Source organism: Eulemur rufifrons, chromosome 1 (assembly GCF_041146395.1).
Source record: "Eulemur rufifrons isolate Redbay chromosome 1, OSU_ERuf_1, whole genome shotgun sequence".
Taxonomy (NCBI): Eukaryota; Metazoa; Chordata; class Mammalia; order Primates; family Lemuridae; genus Eulemur; species Eulemur rufifrons.
In genome coordinates, this window is record NC_090983.1 from 8,870,418 (window position 1) to 8,887,922 (window position 17,505).

The 17,505-nt window shown below is 36.4% G+C and overlaps 1 protein-coding gene across 27 annotated transcripts in view; it reads left to right on the forward strand.

The window, feature by feature from the left end:
• The window catches only part of TRIP12 (thyroid hormone receptor interactor 12), a 152,754-nt gene that overhangs the window by 6,398 nt on the left and 128,851 nt on the right, over positions 1-17,505 (forward strand). The window contains exon 2 of one of the 27 annotated variants that reach the window (XM_069472832.1): positions 12,133-12,176. The exons of 25 other annotated variants lie outside the window; for them this stretch is intronic. The gene's annotated coding sequence lies outside the window, so the exon portion shown is untranslated. Of the gene's footprint in view, positions 1-12,128; positions 12,177-17,505 lie in introns of all 27 variants that reach the window. One more of the 27 variants, XM_069472752.1, reaches the window with a different exon arrangement.

The following is a 17,505-nucleotide window of genomic DNA, read 5'->3' on the forward strand; positions in this document are numbered from 1 at the left end:
CATACACTTAACTTTCTTCTAGTAGCTCCTGTAAGATTTTTACTCTTCGCTCTCTTCTCCCTTCTATTAATATATTTCCCTTCTATAACATTTTATTTCAATATGGCTTTCATATTCTGTTTTATATAATTAGTTGTTTACATCTTAACTCTTAACTACATTTTTGGCTTCCTGAGGGTAGAGATATCATTCTTCTATCCTTGTAGTATCTGGCATAAGGCTCCCAACATAATGCATTGTACATGGTAGGTGTTAGTGGTAGAGTCTGTTTTGGTGTGAGACACACCGAGAAACTATATTGTGAAATAATATTAGTATCGTTTGCTGTAATTTATTGTGAGCTTGCTTGTTTTGTTTTTCAGGGGCTGCCAGCTGAGTGTAGAATATATATTTTTCAAAATTACGCTGGTTAAAATCAGCTACTTAAGGAATTCCTTTTTTTTTTTTTTTTGATGAGATAGGGTCTTACTCTGTTGACTGCGCTAGAGTGTAGTGGCATGATCATAGCTCACTGCAACCTTAAACTCCTGGCTCAAGTGATCCTCCTGCCTTAGCCTCTGGAGTAGCTGAGACTATGGGTGCATGCCACCACACCTAGCCAAGTTTTGTTTGTTTGTTTTTGTAGAGACTGGGTGTCCCTATTGCCCATGTTGGTCTTAAACTCCTTGCCACCTTCCCAATTAATAGGATTGCAGGCAAAAGCCACTGTGCCGGGCCCCTTACTTAAGGCACTAGACTATTTTAGTAACTTGGTTACCCCAATTTTAGCATTTGAGGATTGTTTTTATCAGTAGATGATAGTTTATTTATCAATACATAGTAAGTGGTTACTGTGTGCCAGGACTGTGCTGTGGGAGGAATACAAAAGGACTTAAAACTTAGGCCTTGTCCTCTGAGTTCTGTTTCATATAGTTGATAATTGACTTAATCGTAACTTGTCTAAAAGTATTTATAGGAGTATAGTATTTAGCATGAAGAAGTATCCTGTAAGTATTCTAAATGCAGGTTTTCTGCATTTAGAAAACCTGATATTAGAATCTAAGAAGCAGATGAATTAGGACATTATTTTTGACTTTGAACTAACTTGGTGGAAGCACCTTCATTGGACAGTATTTCATGAGCAGCTAATGTGAATGCATTTCTGGTTCCTTACAAGATCTACCCTCTTAGAGTGCTGAGGAGAAAAAAAAGATTTATAAAACAAGGTCGCTTTTCTTGAAATGTGTTTTATTGTAGATGAGTTCAAACTTATGACAAGAGAACATATCATCTAACGTTGTGCTTATTAAGTACAAAATTGAGTTTTATACGGTAGGTACTCAGAAGTTGAGAGAGAGATTCAGTCCTGGGTTGAAGTTACTGAAGATGACTTTATGGAGAGAGGAGGGACTTGAACTGGGCCGATTTGTTTGGGGTAGGTATAGAAGAATGGGGAGCTTAAAGGTGTAATCGTGGTTAGGATCTAATGGTTAGGTAAACAAACCCTCAAATTGAGGGTCCATATTTATGAAATAAGAGGAAATTTGAGCTGAGATTATTAAAGTTCTTAAATGGGAGATTAAGGAGTTGGACCTAGCAGATATACTATGTTGAATGAATGTGCGCCCCTGAATAGTCAGTGACAATGTGAAAAGTGTATGAAAATATTTAATTTATAAATGAACTGAAAAGGAAAATAAAAATGCCTTTAGATCTTTTTGTGACATCACTTCCCTTTTTGGGACTACATACAAAGGTTTTTGTGGGCCTAGTGGCTCACACTTGTAATCCTAACACTTTGAGGCCCAGGCAGTAGGATCGCTTGAGGCTGGGAGTTCCAGACCAGCCTGAGCACCATAGTGAGACCCAGTTTCACAAGAAATACAAAAATTAGCCAGGCATGGTGGTATGTGCCTATAGTCCCAGCTACTTAGGAGGCTGAGGCAGGAGGAGTTTGCCGTTGCAGTGAGCTGTGATGATGCCACTGCATTGTCTGGGCAACAGAACAAGACCCTGTCTCAAAGAAGTGAGTTTCAGAGGAGATAGAAGTGGTGAAGTTAAAACTTATTTCTTGTTCAATTTCCATACTTAATAGTTTAAAATGTTTTGTTAAATAAGCAGGAGCTGTTTTACTGTCTAAATGACTCCCACCAGTCCTCTGTTCTTTCACAGAAGTCTTCCTTTAATGGAAGCTGGAATCATTTTGTATTAGCACGTTCAACTCTCATTTGTTTATTCAGAGATTTTTTTCTTTTAAATTTAGAGTACTATTTGAGACATAATACATGATTTTTTTTGTGAGTTGCTCACTCAGTAATTTTTCACTCATATGTAGGGGAAACTTTTACTTAACATCTAATGCAGTAAAGAAATGATGTTTAAAGTAAAAGTGAATTGTGGTTTAAATATATACATTTAAAAAGTGCTGATTAATATTACCCAGTTAAATAAAATTAAATATTTTAATAAATATTTGCTTATACTCTGGTTGATGTCATGGTAGACTATTTGTTACCTCTTTTTAGGTTTAGTTTTTACACATAATTGTACATATTTATGGGGGTACATAGTGATGTTGCAATACATATAATGTATAATCAGATCAGGATAATTAGCATATCCATCATCATTTATTATTTCTTTGTATTGGAAACATTCAATATCCTCCTTCTAGCTATTTGAAACTATATGTTATTGTTAACTGTAGTCATCCTACAGCCTAGTAGAACATTGGAACTTATTCCTCCTTCCTATCTGTAATTTTGTGTTTTTTAACAAATCTCTGCCTATACTTTGCCCACCCTTCCCAACTTCTGGTACCTTTAATTTTTATAAAAATATGTACACAGATACACAGGATTTTTAAAATGGGAGATGAGGTTAGATGTTGGCTGAAAGGAAACTAAAGGAAAAATATTTTTTCAGGGTTCTGGTAGCCATAATATTTAGCTTCCTTAGCAGCTTTTATTTCTAGCATATTGAAGACTTTCCTGATTGGAGTTTGAATTAATTTGATTCTTCTTTATCTGGAGATAGCAGAGATGCTAATTGTGTAGGTTTATGACTCAAAGTTATACCTGTTTGTCGAGTAAGGAATTCTGTATTATCTAGGATTTGTGTGGTTTTGTGGACTTTAGGATAAAACTATTCATGAAGTCTTTATTTTACGTTTATATGAAGTCTGTATGTTTTGCTTCTATGTTTTACTTCTTTCAGCAAAAACAGGCACTCTTCATATTTTTTTCTTTATGAATCATATATTTTCACTTCTCCCCACCAAAGAAAAGCAGAGAATTGGACCCTATCTCTACCCCTCCAACCCCAGATCCAAATGCATTTGTGCCCTTCTCCCAGTAGATGGCAACAATTAGACTGATTTTTTTTTTTTTTTTTTTTGAGACAGAGTCTCACTCTGTTGCCCAGGCTAGAGTGAGTGCCGTGGCGTCAGCCTAGCTCACAGCAACCTCAAACTCCTGAGCTCAAGCGATCCTCCTGTCTCAGCCTCCCGAGTAGCTGGGACTACAGGCATGCACCACCATGCCCGGCTAATTTTTTCTATATATATTTTTAGCTGTCCATATAATTTCTTTCTATTTTTAGTAGAGGTGGGGTCTCGCTCTTGCTCAGGCTGGTCTCGAACTCCTGAGCTCAAACGATCCGCCCACCTCGGCCTCCCAGAGTGCTAGGATTACAGGCGTGAGCCACCGCGCCCGGCCCAATTAGACTGATTTTTAAGAAGATTCAGTAAGTAGTCTTAACTTTGTGATCAGATCTGTTGCCTAATTATTTCGCAACTCTCATTAGGAATTTTAGTGTTCATTTTCATATCTTGGCCTCAAAATACTTTTTTCAGAAAACTAGACTGTTAATTGTAGAGTTTGTCTTCTTTTTTGCTCTGCTCTTCACCATGCCTTTTGAAAAGTTTTGTCCTTCCTGTTGCTGCTGTGAGGTAAGACTTAGGGAATTTCAGCTTTTGGTGTGGCACTGTAAGATAATCTCCTTCTGTCTCTTCTACCCATCTAGTATTACTTTTCAGCTGCCTGTATATTAGGCCATGACATTTTTTCCAGGTTATCTTCCCATTACACAAACTAAGGACTACTGAAAGGAGTTACTGAAGAGATAATAGACCATCATTTAGTGTCTTTACTGTGGTGCCTGTTTTAATTGATAACTTATTTCTTGAATCAGCTAAGGAATTGGTAAACTTATTTGTGCTGGAACAGCAGAATTTCTCTCCTATAGGATAGGCCTACTATTTATGTGGTTGCTTACATTCAGTCATGTGTGTTAAAGCTTTGTTTCTTGTTACTAAAAAATAAAATTAAGATGTTTCATAATCACACAATTAACTTCTGAGAGTTTACTATATTTCAAGAAACCTAGAACTTTTTCATGATGCTTGCTGAGTTTATTTACATTTTTAATGCAATAGTAAAGGATTTGGAAAGTTTTCCATATTTAAGAGAGTTGTAAAGTTAGAAATGGCGTAGTCTATAGTTATTTTAAGGGATGTAAAGTCCTGGACTTAGTAAAACAACAATTGTAAAAAAATTCTAGAATTATTTCTGTTTTAAAGGTTAGTATCAGAATCATGGCACAAGGAAAGAAGTTATCTTGGTTTCAGCAACTGATCATTTATCTATAAAGGTGTTGCTTGAATTGCATTTAGCAAAATATTCAAACCTAGAAAAGCCATCATTTAAGACATCTCTGCTCTCAGTGAAGTTTGTCTAGCACTGGAGATAGAATTAATGTGTAGGATTAATAAGCAAATGATGTATATTATTGTAAATATTTTTGAGCACTTCTTATTTCAAGCGCTAGGCCAAGGGGATTATAAAGATATAAAAATACTGTCCGTGGCCTTCAGTTTATAGTCTTATAGGGAGGGTGGTAAACTTGGGTACAAAATTAACCATAAAAACTCTTAAACTGAATTCTGAGACGTTACACAGATGCTTCATTATGTTGCCAGCCATTTAGAATAGAGAATGGTGAAAATATTACCAAGATATTTCCCAGAATATTGTATTATCTGTATCCATGTATACTTCCCCACGTTGAACTCTAAATTAAATTCCTTATTACCTTTCTGATATGTCTGTAACTAATAATAAAATATGTATAATATAGTCTAATAATCTAGGTAAATCCAGTGATGTGGGAGATTACTGGGATAAGAATAACAAAGTAAGGCATTGTGAATATTAATAGCAACAACAGCAGCTAACCACTATTGACTCTTCCCCTTGGCTCAGTGCCTGGCCCATGGTACTTTACAGAGGTTAGGAGAGTCTCTGGGGGTGGGGGATAATGAGATAATTTCAAGGGATAAAGGAGTTTTAGTGAAGCACTTAAGGCAGATTTGATTTAAATCCAGGCTCCAACATTACTAGCTGGGTAGACTTGGGTAAGGCACTATTTTTGACTTTAGTTTTCCTATCTGTAAAATGGAAATTATAATAGTATCTATGTTGTTATAAGGATTAAATTAGTTAACATATGTAAAACTTTTAAAACACTGCCTGATACAGGATTGTAAGATACTCTTCATGGGAGGAAACATTTTTTGTTTCCTTTTTCTTTCCATCTGAAAAGACAGGTTTGAGAAGATGGATTTCTCTGATATCATCTTGGAATTATTTGAGTAGTAGAGTTTTAGGGTCAAAGGAGGACTGATGGACTCTGCAGCGAGATGAACTTGGGTTCTAGTTTCCTTGTTTAATTTTGGGCAAGTTACTTAATGTGTAAATTACAGAAAATACGTACTTCTCAGATTCTTTCCAGTTTTTAATGAAAAAGTACAGTCCTTAGCACAGTGTCTAGTTGACAGGTAAGTGATCAAATAGTATTTGCTGTATTTAAAATTTTCTGGTTACGATATTGGATCCAAAAGGAATTTAATAGTAGCTTTTATTCTATAATAGTAGTTCTTTTAAATGATACCTTATTTTCACAGTTGATATAAATGCATAAAATTATGGTCTACAGAGTGTGAATTTATTATTTTTAAAATGTCATAATGTAGGTGTTGGGTAAATTAAGTGGACAATTAAAGTGAAATTTAACAATTGAAAGGAAAAATAACCCTGACTTGGATTAAGTACTTTGAAAAGTCCCTTTGGGGGCAGTTTCTAAATTTGATTCAGGTTCAAGTGTTTTATCACTGCTAATTATAGTCTGTTTGACTCTATATTTTCAAATAAGTGAAGTCAATGTTAGCAGTGACATGGCTTTAAGTTTTTTGATATCTTTATTTTGATATCATCTCAGACTTATTAAAATGTTGCAAAAATAATATATGGGACATTTCATGTTCCCCATTATCCAGTTTAAGGTGAAGCTCTTTTTTTTTACTGTTAGAGGATAACTTCGTTTTCTGTTAAAACTTCTTTTAAGCCGGGTGTGGTAGCTTGTACCTGTAATCCCAGCTACTTGAGAGACTGAGGCAGGAGAGTGGCCTGAGCCCAAGAGTTCAAGGCTGTAGTGAGCTATCGTGGTACCACTGCACTTCAGCCTGGTTGACAGAGGGGAGACTTGGTGTCTAAAAATAAATACTCAAACCCCCCCTTTTCCCCCCCCTTTTTAAGCAGTGAACCTTTTTTTGTTTTAAAGAAAGAAATGTAAAAACCTGTTGAGAAAAGAACAATACAGTGAACACATTTTTTTTCATGTGCTTCTTTAACAGTCATTATATACTTGTTGATTTTTCAGAGTGTTCTGAATGTGTTATAATGTTTTGTTCCTGACTCTTGGCCATCATTAGTGAACATTAGTTTATTACACTGAGCTTTAAGGCCATCACTGGCTATTGGACAGTCCTAAATGGTCTGTTTTTATAGAACTTAATTGCTTTGTACAGTGAGTATGTCCTCTCTCCCCTTAAAGAAAATGATAATTTGGGTAGCTCAAAGATATTTTTAAAAGTATGAGTTCTCAGCACTATTCTTGTTAGTTGAGGGGATCAATCAATAAGGCTTTTTTTGTTTGTTTTTAAAGATGCTTTAAACCTCTTTTTCTGAAAACTGGGTTTTAAGAGATTATAGAGAAGAGATTTAAATAAGTGAGGACTTTAGCCAGGCATACATTATTGTGTATAACCTTAACTCTTTCAAAATATATTCTCTCTCATACTAAATTACTTTTTCCTTTTACCTACTCTAGCTTAGTAATGATTTTTATCTGTGCATATCCACTTGAAGATTCTTCAGTAAGAAGACTTAAAACAATTTTTTTAGTAAACCTTTTATTTAGGATAGTTTTAGATTTGCAGAGAAGTTGCAAAAGTAGAGTTCTTACCCACTTTCTCTTGTTAATATCTGACATTAGTATGATACATTTAACACAACTAATGAGCGAATATTGACACATTATTTTATTAATTTATTTTTTATTATAGATACTGGGTCTCACTATGTTGCCCAGGCTGGCATTAAACTTCTGGCCTCAAGCAATCCTCCCGCCTCACCCTCCCTAAGTGCTGGGATTACAGGTGTGAACCACCGTGCTTGGCCTGATGGCAGTACTTTATTTGGATTTCCCTGACTTTTTACTTTGATGTCTTTCTATTCCAGGATCCCATCCAGGGTGCCATATAACATTTAGTGAGTGACTTTAAAAAACTTAATAGTTTTTGAGGCATTTATTTCTGATCATATAGTATAGAGCAATCATTAAAATTTGAACAAAGAGAAATGTTAAGAAAGGAAACTAAGAATCATCCATAATCTTACCACCTGATAGAACCACTATAAATATTTTTTATGTAGTATTTTCTTGTAACTTTTTTTTTTAACTTTATGAAGAACTTTAAAATGCCAAAGTTTAACACTTTTTTTTGGCCTAAGAGGACCTTTTTTTTTTTTTTAAATTTCAGGGTATTACAGGGGTACAAACATTTTGTTTACATAAATTGCTTTTATACAGTTTGAGTCAAAGTTAAAAGTGTGCCCATCACCCAGATAGTGTGCATTGTACCCATTAGCTGTGAATTTATTATTCATCCCCTCCTTCCCCCTCCTGCCTGCTTGATTTCCGATGAGTTTTATTTCTATATGTGCACGTAAGTGTTGTTTGATTAGTTCCAATTTGATGATGAGTACATGTGGTGTTTGTTTTTCCGTTCTTGTGATACTTAACTTAGAAGAATGGACTGCAGCTCCATCCAGGATAATACAAGAGGTAGTTCACCGTTTTTTGTACCACATTTTATTGATCCACTCATGTATTGATGGGAACTTGGATTGTTTCCACATCTTTGCAATTGTGAATTCTGCCACTATGAACATCCGAGTGCAGGTGTCTTTTTTTCCTTTGGGTAAATACTCAATAGAGGGATTGCTAGATCAAATGGTAGCTCTACTTTTAGTTCTTTGAGGTATCCCATATTACTTTCCATAGAGGTCGTACTAGTTTTCAGTCCCACCAACAGTATATAAATGTTCCCGTCTGTCCAGATCCATGCCAGCATGTGTTGTTTTGGGATTTTTTGATAAAAGCCATTTTCACTGGAGTTAGGTGATAATGTTATTGTGGTTTTGATTTGCGTTTCCCTGATTATTAGAGACAATGAGCATTTTTTCATATGTTTCTTGACCATTAGTCTATTTTCTTTTGAAAAATTCCTGTTCATGTCTTTTGCCCACTTTTTAATGGGGTTGTTTGATTTTTTTTTCCCCCCTGCTGATTTGCTTGAGTTCTTTGCAGATTCTGGTTATCAGCCTTTTATTGGATGTGTAACATGGAAATATTTTCTCCCATTCTGTATGTTGTCTATTCGCTCTAGTGATTGTTTCCTTGGCTGTGCAGAAGCTTTTTAATTTGATCAGGTCCAATTTATTTGTTTTTGTTGTTGTTGCAATTGCTTTTGAAGCTTTCTTCCTAAATTCTTTGCCTAGGCCAATGTCTGTAAGAGTTTTTCCAACATTTTCTTCTAGAATGCTTACGGTTTCATGCCTTAGGCTGTTATCCATTGTGAATTAATTCTTGTGAGTGGTGAGAAGTGCGGATCCTGTTTCAGTCTTCTACGTATGGCTATCCAATTTTCCCAGCACCATTTATTGAATAGGGATTCTTTTCCCTAGTGCATGTTTGTGTCTGCTTTGTCAAAGATCAGGTGGCAATATAGGTTGGTTTTAAATCTGGGTAACCTTTTTTTTTTTTAATAAAAGATTCATATTGTTTCCCCATATTATTATGATGAGCATTTTCCTATTGCATTACTAGTTCTTTGTTTCCTTTATAATTACTTGATTTAACCATAATTTATCCAATCCTGTTAGATTAAAAAATTTTTAATAATGCTTTTTAAAATATTAGCTTTATACCTAAATGAAGCCAAGTTTTTATTTTTTTTATTTTTTTTATTTTTTTTGTTGAGACAGAGTCTCACTTTGTTGCCCAGGCTAGAGTGAGTGCCGTGGCGTCAGCTTAGCTCACAGCAACCTCAGACTCCTGGGCTTAAGCGATCCTACTGCCTCAGCCTCCCGAGTAGCTGGGACTACAGGCACGCGCCACTATGCCCGGCTAATTTTTTCTATATAGATTTTTAGTTGTCCATATAATGTCTTTCTATTTTTAGTAGAGACGGGGTCTCGCTCTTGCTCAGGCTGGTCTTGAACTCCTGACCTCGAGTGATCCACCCACCTCGGCCTCCCAGAGTGCTAGGATTACAGGCGTGAGCCACCTCGTCCGGCCCAAAAGCCAAGTTTTTAAATGAAGATTTTCTCTTTTGTATTAACTTGAGAAATATTCTTGTGTGTGTGTGTATATATATATGAAGAACGTGTATGTATGCATGTGGCAGTCCAATGGGAAGAGTCAGAAGGCTCCTCTTGACTTACAAGGTCCTCCATGGCCACCTCTCTGACGTCATGTACTTCTCTTGGCCTTTTTTTTTAAAACAGCCCTTTTTAAAGCTTGAATCTCTTGCTTTCTACTTCGTGATCTTGCTCCCTACAATGACTTCTAGATCTTACATAGCTATTTCTTAGTGCATATAGTTTTAGCTCAGATGCTACCGCTCAAGAGGCCTTACTTGGTCACCCTATCAATAATGATTCCTTTATTGGCTAGGAATGTTTTCACCTGCAAGTAACAGGAAACTGAGGGCCTTAAACAGATCAGGTTTATGGTTCCTCACCCGGTGTGATTCAGCTGCACTGTGATTCCACTGAGGACCAGGCGCTGTTGTTCTGCGTTGCCATTTTTAGCAGGTGGTTCTCATGGTTCCCAAATGACTGTCATGGCTTGAGATTGTTGTGCCTTCTGCATTTGAGTCAGGAAAAGATGCTGTGTTGCTGTTCTTGTTTTTTTTTTTTTTTTTTAATCCAGAAAATAAGAGTATTCCTAGAGAATGCCTAGCATACCTCCCCATACATCTTATTGTTGATCTTATTGTTGAGAACTGGATCATACTTCCAGCATAAAAAGCAGGAAAAAAAAAAAAAAAACCAACCCCATAAAGTAATGGTATTTTGTACACAGGTAGGTTTAGACCTCTGGCTTTTAAATTATTTTGATATGCAATCTAATAAGAATGCCCTACAATGCATCGCATGTGTATGTGTAGATATATGTATGTAACTGTAATAAATTTTATAAGCAGTCCTTTTTTTTTTTTTTTTTTTGGAGACAGAGTCTTCCTCTGTTGCCTGGGCTAGAGTGCTGTGGCGTCAGCCTAGCTCACAGCAGCAACCTTAAACTCCTGGGCTCAAGCAATCCTCCTGCCCCAGCCTTCCGAGTAGCTGGGACTACAAGCATTCGCCACCGTGCCTGGCTAATATTTTCTATATAATTTAAGTTGTCCAGCTAATTTCTTTCTATTTTTAGTAGAGACGGAGTCTCGCTATTGCTCAGGCTGGTCTTGAACTCCTGAGCTCGAGCCATCCACCCGCCTCAGCCTCCCAGGAGTGCTAGGATTACAGGTGTGAGCCACCGCATCCCGCCTATAAGCAGTGCTTAATCATTATGTGTGCTGTTTTCTATTCTGTTTCATTTGAATATTTTGGTTAGGGCCTTTTAAGTCTGAAGGTTCTTAATCTTTTCTGTAGTGTTGACCCTTTAGCAGGCTGAAGCTTATGGATGCCTCAAAATAATAATGTTAAAACTCACATAATAAATGCCTAGAACTCAAAAGGCAAATATATCAAAATGTTGAAATCTAACTGTCTGTCAAACCATGAAACTTAGTGTGTAATATAGTAATACGATTCCTTATTAGCACTGTCAATAACATGTTTAGCAGTTCAAAGTAGTGATTGAGTGTAAATGGCATTTTGAGGTACCTGCAACAATTGTAATGAGATATGATAATATCTGTGATTTCTCTTGGTGCAAAGTTAAAGGTACTGCCAGTAATGCTGTGGTTTGTTGCCCTATTCATACTATTAAAGAAAAATATGTTAAATTTCAATTAGAGGTTAGTCAAATTATTTCTTGCAATCCAAGTGCACGAACTGATTATGAACCAGTGGTCTAAATTGATCTCATGGCTCTAATCTTGCAGTTTGAAAGAATACTGGCTTTAACCCATGACTCATCCCGGTGGGCTAGGGAAGTAGCCTGTTTCCTAGGAGGTAAAGGGATTTGTACCCCTCCCTGTAAGGCAGAATGTTTTAGCAGGGAAGAAAGGTAGGGTAGGTGGAATTTGGGTAGGGAATACTGTCTGCCACCTTTTGCCTGTAGTTTCCCGTGTCTTATTCTCTCATCCTACCCTTTTTTTTTTTTTGCATTTTTTTTTTTATTTCTGCACATTATGGGGGTACAAATGTTTAGGTTATGTATGTTGCTCTCCCCCGTGCCATCATCCTGACTACTTAATTTTCCTCACAATGCTGTCTATAATTTGCTGTTTGTCTGCTGCCCCCAGTAGAGAATGTACGTTCCTCGAGGGAAAAAGACTGTCTTATTTATCACCTTCTTCTGGTGCCTAAAACCTGTGAAGTGGGGTAATCAATAAGTTATTCGTTAAATCAATGAGTAAGTTAATAAGACTTGGCATTTCCATATACCCTGGTACTAATAAGACTGGGCCATGCCCCTTCCACAAGAAGAAAACCCTGAGTGCAACTGATATGAAGACTTAAATGGGAAAATTTATGTAAAGTCACTACTTTGTTTCTTGTGTGTTGTTGTTTTCTTTTGAGACAGGTTCTCACTCTGTTGCCCAGGCTGGAGTGCAGTGGCTGATCATAGCTCTCTGCAGCCTCCAACTCCTGGCCTCAAATGATCCTCCTGCCTCAGCTTCCCAAGTAGCTAGTACTACAGGTGCCTGCCACCACACCCAGCTAATTTTTAAGTTTTTTGTAGAGATGAGGTGTTGCCATGTTGTCCAGGCTAAATTCACTACTTTGAAGTGCTAGACAAATGAAGTATTTTTTCTTAGAGGATAAGATGGCTGTTGATATGTTCCCCCCCTTTTTTTTTTTTAAAGAAGTGTAGGTATATATCAAGTAGTTTGTAAAGCAGGAGCAGAAATCATCTTTTTTTTTTTGTTTGTAAAGGAGGGAGAAAAATAAAATTACCCCCTGTAAAGAACTGTAGTCCAAGGACATGAAATCTCCCTGGAGTTAAGATTTTGCTGCCTCCTCCCTTCTTTTAACTTTTAGGCAGTCTACTTTCCATTTCTTGAGCATTCATTCTTTCCCTTTTAAGGTGCATTGGCTTAAAATTGCAGCATCCTGGATTAATGAAAATGCTGAAATAATTGGTTATCATTAACTGGATTTTTGTTTTAACTTGGTTAACCATATTTGATTTTAAAGTTTTCTTAATGCATTATCTTTGGCTTTAAGACACACCAGTGCCCTTTGCACAGTTAGGCAGCAAACACCTGTTGATTGAATATGTTTTTTTCTGGTCTACATGTCTATCTTGACTATCTACCCCCAGATGTGTATTATTTGGATATTCAGTTTTTTGTTAAGTTTTGGTTAAAAGGTAAACTAGTACTTCTTTTTGGATCACAGGGTCTTATGAGTCCGAGAAGAATTTCTCTTGGAACAGTTAAGTAATATATATTATCTAGGCTGTATTTAGTTGTTTAATTTGTTTTAACAAAATAAAGCTATAATGTTTAAGTGATTCCAACATTAATTATTGTGGCATATAACAGTAAAATGTTTCTCTAAATACTCTGGTTCTTTATTGATTGAGACAGAATCTCACTCTGTCGCCCAGGCTTAGAGTTCAGCAGCAGCACCCTAGCTCACTGTAACCTCAAACTCTTGGGCTCAAGCGATCCTCCTGCCTCAGCCTCTTGAGTAGCTGGGACTACAGGTGAACACCACTGTGCCTGGCTAATTTTTCTATTTTTAGTAGAAATAGGGTCTCACTCTCGCTCAGGATGGTCATGAGCTTCTGACCTCAAGCAATCCCTCTGCCTCAGCCTCCTGGAGCACTAGGATTATAGACATGAGCCACTGAGCCTGGCCTATATATTTATTCATTTTTTTTTTTAAGAGATGGGGTCTTGCTGTATTACTCAGGCTAGACTCAAACTCCTGGATGCACGTGATCCTCTCACCTTAGTCTCCCAAGTAGCTGGAACTACTTGTAGGCACATGCTACTGTACTTGGTTCATTTTATTTTTATATTTAGTGGGCGTGGGGAAACAAAAAACTATTGATCTTCTAACTAGTATAGGGACTTCAAAGAGGAGAAGGCATCATTTATTAGATGCCATTATTAGAATAGAGAATAGGAAGATGTGATGTAGTAGTAAGGAAATCAGATCATCAGTGAGATTCAGTAAGTGTGTTAACAAATGCACTCTGCTAAATTTAGGAAAATTCCTAAAAATGAAAAAATTTTTCATTCTTAACAGATGATGATTGTCTTTAAAATGTCTGTTGGCTTATAATACCTCCCAATAGTTGTTGAAGGAAGGATCTGGAATATCTCACTTGATTTGTTGGCATTGTTGAAGGATTAAAAGCAACAGATTTACAATTTTTATGCAGTATTTTATTTTATTTTGTTTTTTTTTTTTTTTTTAGAGACAGAGTCTCTGTGACCCAGGCTGGAGTGTAGTGGCATAATCACAGCTCACTGTAGCCTTGAACTCTTGGGCTCAAGAGATCCTCTCATTTCATCTTCCCAAGTAGCTGGGACTACAGGTGTGCACCACCAGGCCCAGCTAACTTTAAATTTTTTTTGTAGAGTTGGGGGTCCCTCTGTGTTGCCCAGGCTGGTCTTGAGCTCCTGGCCTCCAAAAGTGCTGGGATTACAGGTGTGAACCATGGTGCCCAACCTACAGTACCTTTTAATACAGTACTATATGCAGTGTCCTTAATATATTCACAGAGTTGTACAACCACATTACTACTGTCAGATTTCAGAACATTTTCATCACTTCAACAAGAAACTGTACTCATTGTATTCTATTAACTTTTAGGTTAAGTTTTAGAATGACAGATACGTTTTGATGTGTTGTCTTCTTAGTTAAAATCTTACCAATTAAAAACAAATCTTACCCATGTGTAGTGTGGTACTACAAATGGAAACTATTACTTGGATTTCTTCTAGGGGAGGGCTCATTCTCTTTGGCAATTTCAACTTTTTCTACTGAAAGTATTACTTGAATTTAAATATCCTGTTAACTAGAAAATGTTTGTTTGTTGGCCATGACAGTGTCACTTCCAGAAGGAAGTGACAGATAGGAAACTGTTATTGGAAGATGCCAAATTTATTTACCAACAGTGATTGAAACTGAGTGGTGACTACTTCTTAGGGAGCACTTTACCAGTTCTTCCCCCCAACCCTTTTTTTTTATTTGTATATATTCATGGAGTATAAGTGCAGTTTTGTTTTACATTGATATATTGCATTGTGGTGAAGTCAAGGCCTTTGGTATATACATTACTGAAACAACACACATTGTATCCATCTACTTGCTAGTTCTTTTTTGATTTTCCAAGGTTGTAGAAGTCCAGCTAAGCTGTAAAAATTAAATTTATGATAGGCTCTTAACTTCCATCCACTTTGTTATTTAGAGATTTATATGGAATGTTTTGTTTTAAAAGATCTGTGAGCACTTTTTATAATATATTTGGTATGCAGATTGTTTGGAAGATTACAGGTGTGAATTATGTATTTGCTTGTCTTGTAATTTCTGCTGTTAGGGTGTTTTCAGGCTTTCCTTTTTGACCCATCCCAGCTATTTCTTGTTTGTTCATTCATGCCCCTAAGACTTTCTGAAGTTTTTCTGTTTGGAAACCCCCCTTCCCCCCCCCCCCCAACTTTTGCCCCCCATTCCAGACCATTCCCCCATCTTTTCTGGGAACATACCTTTTTATCTACAAGAGTTTTTATATTTACATCCCTGGGAGGTGTATTGCCTCCCCTAGGATTTGGATTGCTTTTCTGTAATAGTACTTACAGTAATAGTCTGTTACCTTTTACTCTAGTTATTTGTTTATAGTTTGGGCTTCCATTGGTCTAAGCCTCCCAGAGTTCTTTTAAACCTTTCATGCATCCTACCAAAGGTTCCAGTATCACCACTATCTGCCTACATCACTTTGAGTTGTCTTTAAAAGAGAACTAGGGCTAGCTGATGTCTTTGCATAGCATAGGTTGGAATCTTGTCACTTCTAGTTCATTCTTGCTGGTGCTGATTTTCCTAATCTCCCCTCCCTGCCCCTTGCTGTTTTTATATTTGGGAAGTATGGCAGTAGCTTTTGTCTCTACTTCTCTCTCCAGTTTGTAGCTATTTTTCTCTTCCCTGAGGGTGAGAAAATGAGCATAGAAATTTGGTGGCTATGGTTTTTGTTCAGCCCTCTTTTTCTAAGAGCTTTACTGGTTTCTTAGTATTTTTCTCTTTTATTTCCATAAAGAATGGGAAAAGAAAATACATTTTATTATTTCTTGATAAAGATTTTAATGTATCAGCAATGCTATCTGGTACGATTTTTAGAGAAGGATCTTATTTTCTTGATATTGTATGTGTTATCACTTAATGCCAATTTTTATTTATAACTATAGCATAATAAAAATGGAAAGTTATAAACTGGGTTTGATGGGTATAAATTTATCCTTTTAAAGGTCAATGTATGAGAAAATTGGCCTGAGAGTTAGGAGATGAGTTCTAATCTAATTTGAAGCCTTAGATACTTGAGCATGTATGAGTTTCCTTTGAGTCTTCTGTTAAATATGAGTAATGCTTGTTCTTGATATAGTTCTGGGTTTGTTAGGGATAACAAGAGAGACACATGTCAGAAGCCTTTGTACATTGTTGCTACTTTGTACACTATGGCTTAATAGTTTTGCTTTGTCTTTGTTACTGGGAGAAATACTGAATCTCAATGAATGAGTCGGGTTTATAAGAGCATCTTTGTCAATTTGGAGGCATACAAAGTGAAGTATGACTTTAAAAAAAGATTCAAACATTAATTGGACACCTGATTAGAACTATTACGTTCAGTGACTATAAGTGTATGTCTGATGACTGTCAGTGTGTGTCTAATGAAATCCTTAAGGATGAAATCAGGCAGCTGGGCCTTAGGAACAGTTCAGATACTCTTACCTGTTGTCTCTATGTCTGTTTTATCTCTCTCTCTCTGAAGACTTGATTCTTCATTTGACTGTTTTAAATGTACCCATGATAATGCCAAACTTTAGATTTTTACAATCTAGGTACCTAAAGAGGTCTTAGGAGAGGACTCTGGTTCATTTTAGGGTATTTGTCCTGAACCTCAGCTAACTTGTGGTAGGTATTGTGGAGATACAGGAGGTCATCAGGTATTATATGGCAGTGTGCGTGGGAATCTGTGGGAATTCAGTGGATAGAGAAAGGAGTGAAACAGGGTTGTCTAATACAAGTACCCATTTGTAGTAGCATCTAGTGAAATGTCTAAGTTTGCAAAGTGCCATGGAGCTCTTCAGAGTTACAACTGCAGAATATTACAACATGCAGAAATTTTGAACTTTAAGGAGATTTTGTAAAACTTGGACGGTTCTCCTTATTTTTGTGTTGTTACATTAGCTACTGAGAGAAGCGTTATAAAATCCACTTTGGCTTTGTGTATTTTTCAATTTTTTAATAGTTTGAGGCCATGTATAAATTAAGTATGTAAATTAAGAATTGCTATCTGTCTGAATTAAACCTTTTATTACTATGAAGGCACTCTTTTTATCTTTAGTAATGCCATTTAAAAAAAAGTTGAAGACTTTTTTAGAGCAGTGTTAGGTTCACAGCAAAATTGAGCTGAAGGTACAGAGATTTCTCATATACTCTCTGCCTCCACACATGCATAGCTTTCCCTGTTACCAGCATCCTCCACTGTGGTGGTACATTTTGTTGCCATCGGTGAATCTATACTGACACGTTATTACCCAGAGTTCATATTTTAAATTAGGGTTCATTTTGTTGCACCTTCTGTGAAGTTGGGCAAATTTATAATGACATGTATCCACCATTAATAGTATCATACAGAGTAATTTTTACTGCCCTAAAAAAATCTTCTATTTTTGCAAACAAAAAGAGTCTTGTTTGTAAAGTTATATTGGGGTTTTTTGTTTGTTTT